At 39.9% G+C, this 7957-nt stretch overlaps 1 non-coding gene across 1 annotated transcript; it reads right to left on the bottom strand.

Moving 5' to 3' along the window:
• Positions 1-1106: 1106 nt before the first annotated feature.
• trnal-cag (transfer RNA leucine (anticodon CAG)) lies at positions 1107-1189 on the bottom strand. Its single transcript has one exon. It is a non-coding gene; the product is annotated as a tRNA-Leu (tRNA).
• Positions 1190-7957: the final 6768 nt, after the last annotated feature.

The raw sequence follows: 7957 nt of genomic DNA on the forward strand, positions 1-7957 counted from the left end.
ATATACAAATAAAGTAGCACACTTTAATACAATGTACTCTATGCTTACTAACTCATTGTCACTTTCAACAGGATTGTTGTGCAACCTTTGCAGCAGGAGTTAGATCTTCCAGCGACCTGTGTTGTGCACCACAGGAAGTGTGTCATATGCCCCGTGATCCGCTAACAACCGGACATACCAGAAGTGCCATTTCAAAAGCTGTAAGCAGGCTACTACATGAAGCATGTAAACCCATGCACAAAACAACCATATCGACTTGCTCCCAACATTTTGCCTCAAGTTATAAGACTTCAAACTTTATTATTGAATGTGAAAAAAATAAAATAAAAATGTTCCATGTAGCAGAGAAACTTTGCTCGAAAGCACTAATATCACTAATAGAATTATACGTTCATCATATGTCAAAATCATTGTGTCAACCATTAAACATCACATCAGCGGCAAGTTGCAACAAACAGAAACGAAGATCACATTTTCTGTAGGCCTATCCCTGATTTGATTAATCCATCTTGTGAATTATGATCATGGTTAATCCAAATGTTGCAAACCCATCAGAGAAAAAGCCTATAATTTTGTTTAGTCTATAGGTAGCTCTTAAACTAACTGCACTACTTCAAGTGTGAAAACTGCAGTTTTCTGCAGGAATTATTTACAGTTAATATGCAGGAAATGCAATATTTTTGACAAGAAAATATGAATTAAAAGCTTAAAACATTTTAAAAATTAAAATTATTTATGCTATATTAAGTGACAAAGCTCTGTGAAACGCAACAATTCCACTATTAGATTTGGATATGGAGAATTAGGCTACACAATACTTTTGCCTTTAGAATTGGATGTTGAGAATTCCCCAACTTCATAAACACCTGCGCAAATAAAAAGTAGGCTGTCCGAACATCTGATGAAGTTACCCCGAAGCCTGCTTAAAGCCGTCACTCACTTCTGGTATGTCTCTTTGTTTACTGCTGATTATGTTATTGATGGATAGGCGGGGCATTTAACTCTCGGTGTGACACACTGCACATACCATTCTCTAAAGATCTAACATCCTCTCAACCTAGCACACACAGGCACAGGCTTATACCACCTCCACAATGAAAAGCCTTTGTCAGAAGTGGGATTCGAACCCACGCCTCCAGGGGAGACTGCGACCTGAACGCAGCGCCTTAGACCGCTCGGCCATCCTGACATACTCTATGAAGCCATCCACTTTAATCCAGTGCAGTGAGTGCACTATGTGCTTACTCACGTAGTTGGTCAAAGATGGGGTTTTGTCCACTACATTTAAGTTCCCTGTTATAGACTAACTTGCCATATTAAAAAGTCCCAGATTATTCCCATTAATTCCCGTTTAATTCCCATTTATTCCCGTTAATTCCCATATATTCCCGTTAATTCCCATGGAAAGTTTCCAACTTTGAAAATTCCGGGAATTTTGCAACCCTACACATGAACATCCTGACCAAGTTTCCCAAAACTAACCCTCACCCCACAACGGTGGCTGAATCACAAAATTCCCCATTTAAGCTCTAAACCCTGAAGCCTCACAGACTTAAAGGAGAATTCTGGTGTGATTTTGACCTAAAGTGTGTTGAAACATGATACCGAGTGTGAACGTTTGTCTCATACCTAATTTCAGCTTGTCCCCTGCACTCAGAAATCTGGCGCTAGTTAGCCAATGCTACCAACAGTTTTTCAATGGGGGTGCCTCGGACATACCGTCTGTATAAATCATCTTGTAAGTAAACTACCAGTGCTTTTTCAAAGTTCTCAATGTCTCGTTTTAAATGTCAAGGCCCTCAGAAGTCTACCAATGAAGTATGGAGCTACTTTTAGCCTCGTAAATGGTGTAAAACAGTGATTTATTTGCATGGCATACTGTTTGTAGCATCGGCTAACTAGCGCCAGATTTCTGAGTGCAGGGGACAAACCGAGATGAGCTATGAGACATACTTTCACACTCATGTTTGAACAAACTTTAGGTCAATATCACACCGGAATTCTCCTTTAACTAACATCTGATGATAAGTAATTGAGTTTGAGAGGCTGTTGGGGCTTAAAACACTATTAAAAGTAACGGGACACATCATGTTAAATTGACAGCACCACTTTGCATACCATTTCCGTTTCAGTTGTTTACTGATAGTGGGGGGCCTTAAGCACATTTTCGCGCAAATTCATCTAAAAGCGCCAAATTTTGCACAGATGTAGTTTAGGTCATACTGAAATGATTTAGCCAGGGCGCCGGAGACAGCGACCCTTGGGGCCAAGATGGCGGCCAAATCCAATATGGCCGCTGCGCGAAAAGGGTTCCGGCTAACTTTTGAACTACATGAGTTACAAATACAAACTTGATATCTTTTTCAGCTTAATTGATCATGGGGAATACATTGGAATGTTAATATTTATGACCCGGTGCATCTGGACCACTTATTCCTCCAATTCTAATATGGCCGCTGTCCAAAAAAGCAGTTTCGGCTGTAGTATGGGGCCTTACACCCCATTGTTTGTGCAAATTAATCTACAAGCAACAAATTTGCCACGGATGCAGCTGAGGGAATAATGAAATGATTTAGCCAGGCCGCCCAAGCAGTGGTCCCGGAGACCAACATGGCAGCCAAATCCAAAATGGTTGTCGCCTGAAAGAGATTCGGCTATAGCTTTGGAGCCAGATGCGTTACAAATACAAACTTGATGTCTATTTTACCTTTTTTGATGATGGGAAACCCATAGGAATACTTACATGATTATGATTGGGTTTATCAGGACCCCCCAAATTCCCTAAATTCAATATGGCTGCTGTCCGAAAAAGGGTTTTGGCTTCAAATTTTGAACCAAATGCGCTACAAATGAGGATGTTGTGTCTATTTTTAGTTTATTGACCACAGGAAGTCCATTGGCATATTTTATATGTATGCTTGTGTAAGTCTGGAACCTGTATTCTTTTCAAGACTTTGGTTGAAAATCTTTTTTTACCACAACTTTGAAGGTTATTCTGAATGTGGATTAATTTCCTTATAAAAGTGAAATGCTTTCAATGTACCACAGGTGAATACATTTTGAAATGTAATCATATAAGAAAGAATAAGACACAATTATTATTGCAAGGCAATATTTATAATATGTCAAATTGTTAAAAAGAATAATATAGTCAATTTGTCCAAAACTCTTCAAAGGTTTGCTTAGCATATAAAAAAAACAGCAATAACATAAAAACAACAGTGAATTCTCATGGTCTCTCTCATGAATTTTTGCCTGAAGAAGACCCAGCAGGGTCGAAACGTTGCCTGTTGTGCATTAAATATATGGGAGTCAAAAGCAGTGTTGCGGACATTATATTTTTTCAATTGAGTAAGTTTTAATTTGTCCTGCACCTGCCAGAAGGTGGGATGTGCACACAATAACTGTTTGCTCTCTCATGAATTCTCATTCTCATGGTCTCTCTCACAATTGTAGTCATAAGAACAAAACACTTATGGAAAAAAGTACACCTGGTTAGGAAGGAAGTTGGTAGGAAAGGAAAGTAGGTAGGAAAGTAGTTGGCTAAACACTGTTGTTGGTCATCTTTTGAGACCACAGGTGACCACTACATGGACCCATTACAATTTGCATACCGTCCAGAGGTGGGTGTGGAGGATGCCTTAATCTACCTGCTTCATAGAACACACTCTCACCTGGACAGGGGCTGGTAGTATTGTGAGGATCATGTTCTTACAAGTGCTTTTAACACCATACAGCCTATGCTGCCACGTGACAAGCTTTGAAGGATGCAAGTAGACACCTCCACAACTTCATGGATTACTGATTACCTGACTGACGGAGCACAGGTTGTGAGAATGAAAGGGTGTGTGTCTGAACAGGTAGTCAGTCGCATAGGAGCACCACAAGGGACTGTGTTGTCTCCTTTTCTTTTCACACTGTACACCTCAGACTTCCAGTACAACTCATGTCATGTCACCTGCAGAAGTTCACAGACAGTTCACAGACTGCAGTTGTGGGGTGTGTCAGTGATGGTGAGGAGACGGAGTACAGGCAACTGGTGGACCACTTTGTGACATGGTGCAGAAACAGCCACCTTAGCTTGTGGCTAAGACAAGGGAAATGGTGGTGGACTTTCGTAGGGCCAGGCCTGAGCTAAATACCATTTCAATACTGGGTGAGGAAGTTGTTGAGAACTACAAATATGTGCGTGTTCTTATAGACAATAAACTGGATTGGAGGTACAACACTGAGGCTGTATACATAAGTATATATACTGTTTTGATCCCGTGAGGGAAATTTGACTCTGCATTTAACCCAATCTGTGAATTAGTGAAGCACACTCAGCACAAAGTGAACACACAGTGAGGTGAAGCACACATTTATCCCGACGCAGTGAGCTGCCTGCTACAGCGGCACTCGGGGAGCAGTGAGTTAGGTGCCTTGCTCAAGGGCACTTCAGTTGTTCCTACTGGTCGGTGTTTGAACCGGCAACCCTCCGGTTATAAGTCCGAAGCGCTATCCAGTAGGCCACGGCTGCCCCAAAGAAGGGTCAGAGCAGAAAGCTTTTTTTTGAGAAAGCTTAGGTCATTTAATGTGTGGTCATGGTAAAAAAAGTTCTCATCTGTAGCTTATTCGGTTCAAAAGTTGTAGTCAAAACCCTTTTCCAGATTGCATTTGGGGACTTTGAGGGTCCACATATACCCAATCATAAATATATATATATATATATATATATATATATATATATATATATATATATATATATATATATATATATAGTGTTTCCCATAGCCAGAAAATGTGAAATATTTATTAATTTTACATTTGTATCTCATCTGGGTCAAAATATGCAGCCTACAGTAATCCCTTTTCAGGTGGCGGCCATATTGGATTTGGCAGCCATCTTGGTCCCAGGGGCCACTGACTCCGGCATCCTCGCTAAATCATTTCAGTATGCCCTCAGCTGCATCCATGCCAAATTTTGTGCTTGTAGATAAATTGGCGAAAACAATGGGGTGTAAGGCCATATTGGAATTGGAGGATTAAGGGGTCCAGATATACTGGGTCATAAATATAAAAATTTATATGTGTTTCCCATGATCAATTAAGCTGAAAAAGACATCAAGTTGGTACTTGCAGCTCATGTGGTTCAAAAGTTATAGTCGGAACCCTTTTCGGGCAGCGGCCATATTGGATTTGGCTGCCATCTTGGCCCCAAGGGTCGCTGGCTGCGGCGCCCTAGCTCAATCATTTCAGTATGACCTGAGCTACATCTGTGCCAAATTTGGTGCTTGTAGATTAATTGGCGCAAACAATGGGGTATAACTACAGTCAAAACTGCTTTTTTGGACAGGGGCCATATTGGAATTGGAGGATTAAGCTGTCCAGATATACTGAGTCATAAATATAAACATTCCTATGTGTTTCCCATGATCAATTAAGTTGAAAAAGACATCAAGTTTGTATTTGTAGCTCATGTGGTTAAAAGCTAGTCGGAACCCTTTTCGGGCAGCGGCCATATTGGATTGGCTGCCATCTTGGCCCCGAGGGTCTCTGGCTCCGGCGCCCTAGCTAAATAATTTCAGTATAACTTGAGCTACATCTGTGCCAAATTTGGCGCTTTTAGAAGAAATTGCGCGAAACGACCAATTTATGTGCTTAAAAAAACGAATTAATCTCATATTTTTTTAAAATGAATTAATCTAGATTAATTGCGGTTAAAAAGTAAATTTTCTCCCTAAAGACTAAGCTTCTTATATGGCCTATTAAATACAGCATAAATTACAAAATTACTGAGTAACCACAAAGGTAAAAGTAAAACACTTCTATATTATTTAAATGATAATAATGACACAGTAATTTTGCTTAAAGTATTCATTTCTTAAATACTACACATGTGATGCGGTTTAACTCGTTTGTAAATGGTGCACTGTCACTTTATTAAGTCCATTGTGTGCCAATGTCCACACGTTCTCCTAATGATCTTTTTTACCAGCTCCATTAAAATATAGCTATGGCCAGAGCTAGTCCACAAACTCTAACATTGTTTGTGCCACATGTATGGCACAATATTAACAATGATAAGCATGATATTAAGTTGTGTGAGTCATGTAATGACATGATGCTTGCTAGACATTTTCTGTTTGCAATTAAAAGTGAATTATGAGCAGGCTCGGACTGGTAATCTGTACAACCGGGCAAATGCCCGGTGGGCCGGTCCACATGTGGGCCGGTGACCTCCGGGATTTATTATTTTAAAAAAAAAAGTTATTTAGCCTATTTGCGGCCCGTCATGTAGACCTAGGCTTAGCCTATAAATGCAGTTGCATCCATTTGGATTGGGGGGTGACAGGTCAATCATTTTGGCCTCTTCATGACCGGTTCAGTGTGTGTTACGATCGCCCCCCCCCCCCACTGCCAGGGTCGGACTGGGAACAAAATTCGGCCCTGGCAATTTTCTCCTGGACCGGCCCACTACTGGACCGACGACCCCCCACACACACACACAAGTCCACCGATACCAAAATCCCCCCCTGATTCCCCCCCCCATAAATAACAAACACACAGTATCATGCTGTAGCTACACTTCATAAACTGAACCCAAACATTTAGATTTGGACCTATAGGTTATTATATAATCAGTATCGTAATTTCTGTCAACTATGACGATCTCCATGCATGTTCAGTAGCCTATATTTTTCATTTAGTCAAGCAGTGACATGTGGTTTAATCAGTGTTGAGCAAGTTACTTCAAAATCGTAATATATTATGTATTACTTATTACTGTCATTTCAAAGTAATTCATTACATTATAATATTGTCTCTGAATTGTAAGGCATTATACTATTGTATTACTTTTAAGTTAATTTTACCAAAATATCTAGAAATATGGATTTGGAATTCTAAATGCAGTTTATTATGCTCAATGCAGCTCATTGCACTTCTAATGGAGGGTGATGTGGTACAACATAATGACTGAGCTAGGCTTAAGGCTACAGTAGAATGCAATAGGTGCAGTGATGGCTCATGATGCAATACAAGGAACAATCATAGCCAGAATTTTGTTTAAAGAAGACAAAAGGTCAAAGTCTGGTCAATTGTGACAGAAATGCTCTAACTTTAGGCTTAGGCCTACTCATTAAAATCAACAGAGAGCCCACTACCTGTATATTGTAACCCAAAACTTAAAGACATGTCAAGATAGGCTACACAGTGCAGCTACTGGCCATTTTGGTGCGCTAACTGGTGAAATACAGTATTAACCTAAGTATGTCATCATATGGCCAACTATAAAGATGTAATCTGCCTGTTCCCAGGGATGGGTAGTATTTCTGAAACATGTAATATGTGTTTCAAATGCAAAATAGTAATTTTCTAATTTTAAAAATACTGCAAAATACTATATGTGAAAAACACAAAAAAAGTAGATACTACAGACAGGTGTAATGAATAATTGGTAATTAGGCAACAATGGTTTATGTTTATCGCAATCAGCTAATGTGAGCTGCGTTCAACAACACTTACAGCTTTTCAGTGACAGCTATTGCTGAAGCATCAGCTCTGGTCTGAAGCACTGGTGTGAAGTGGTACTGTACGGAAGTAAAGATGAGCAAGTTGACCTGTGCAAGTTCACATAAGGACACTGACAAAGGCAACCATGTCCCATTGTCTCCATGCCAATCTTTAACAGAAAAATGTCAGATATCTCAACCACAATGACATCAATAGATGGTAAGGTGTTGAGTGTGTTTGAATTCCCTTCCTTGTAGCATCCTTTTCTGCATTCCACAGTGGGGAGAAGTTCACCTTGTTTAATTAAATAACAATTCTATTTCCTTATTAGCTGCATACTTGAGGTTGGAGGTATTAAGGCACGTCAAGTCTCTCACATACTGGAACTTCAAGATACATAGCCGTATGATTTTCTTATTCAGTTCTGCACTGGACTTGAATTACGAATTTTGGCACAGATACA

The sequence above is a fragment of the Alosa pseudoharengus genome, unplaced genomic scaffold (genome assembly GCF_046254945.1).
Source record: "Alosa pseudoharengus isolate Yale_2024_CS ecotype anadromous, Long Island Sound unplaced genomic scaffold, YU_APseudo_1.1 YU_APseudo_1.1_scf_22, whole genome shotgun sequence".
Taxonomy (NCBI): Eukaryota; Metazoa; Chordata; class Actinopteri; order Clupeiformes; family Clupeidae; genus Alosa; species Alosa pseudoharengus.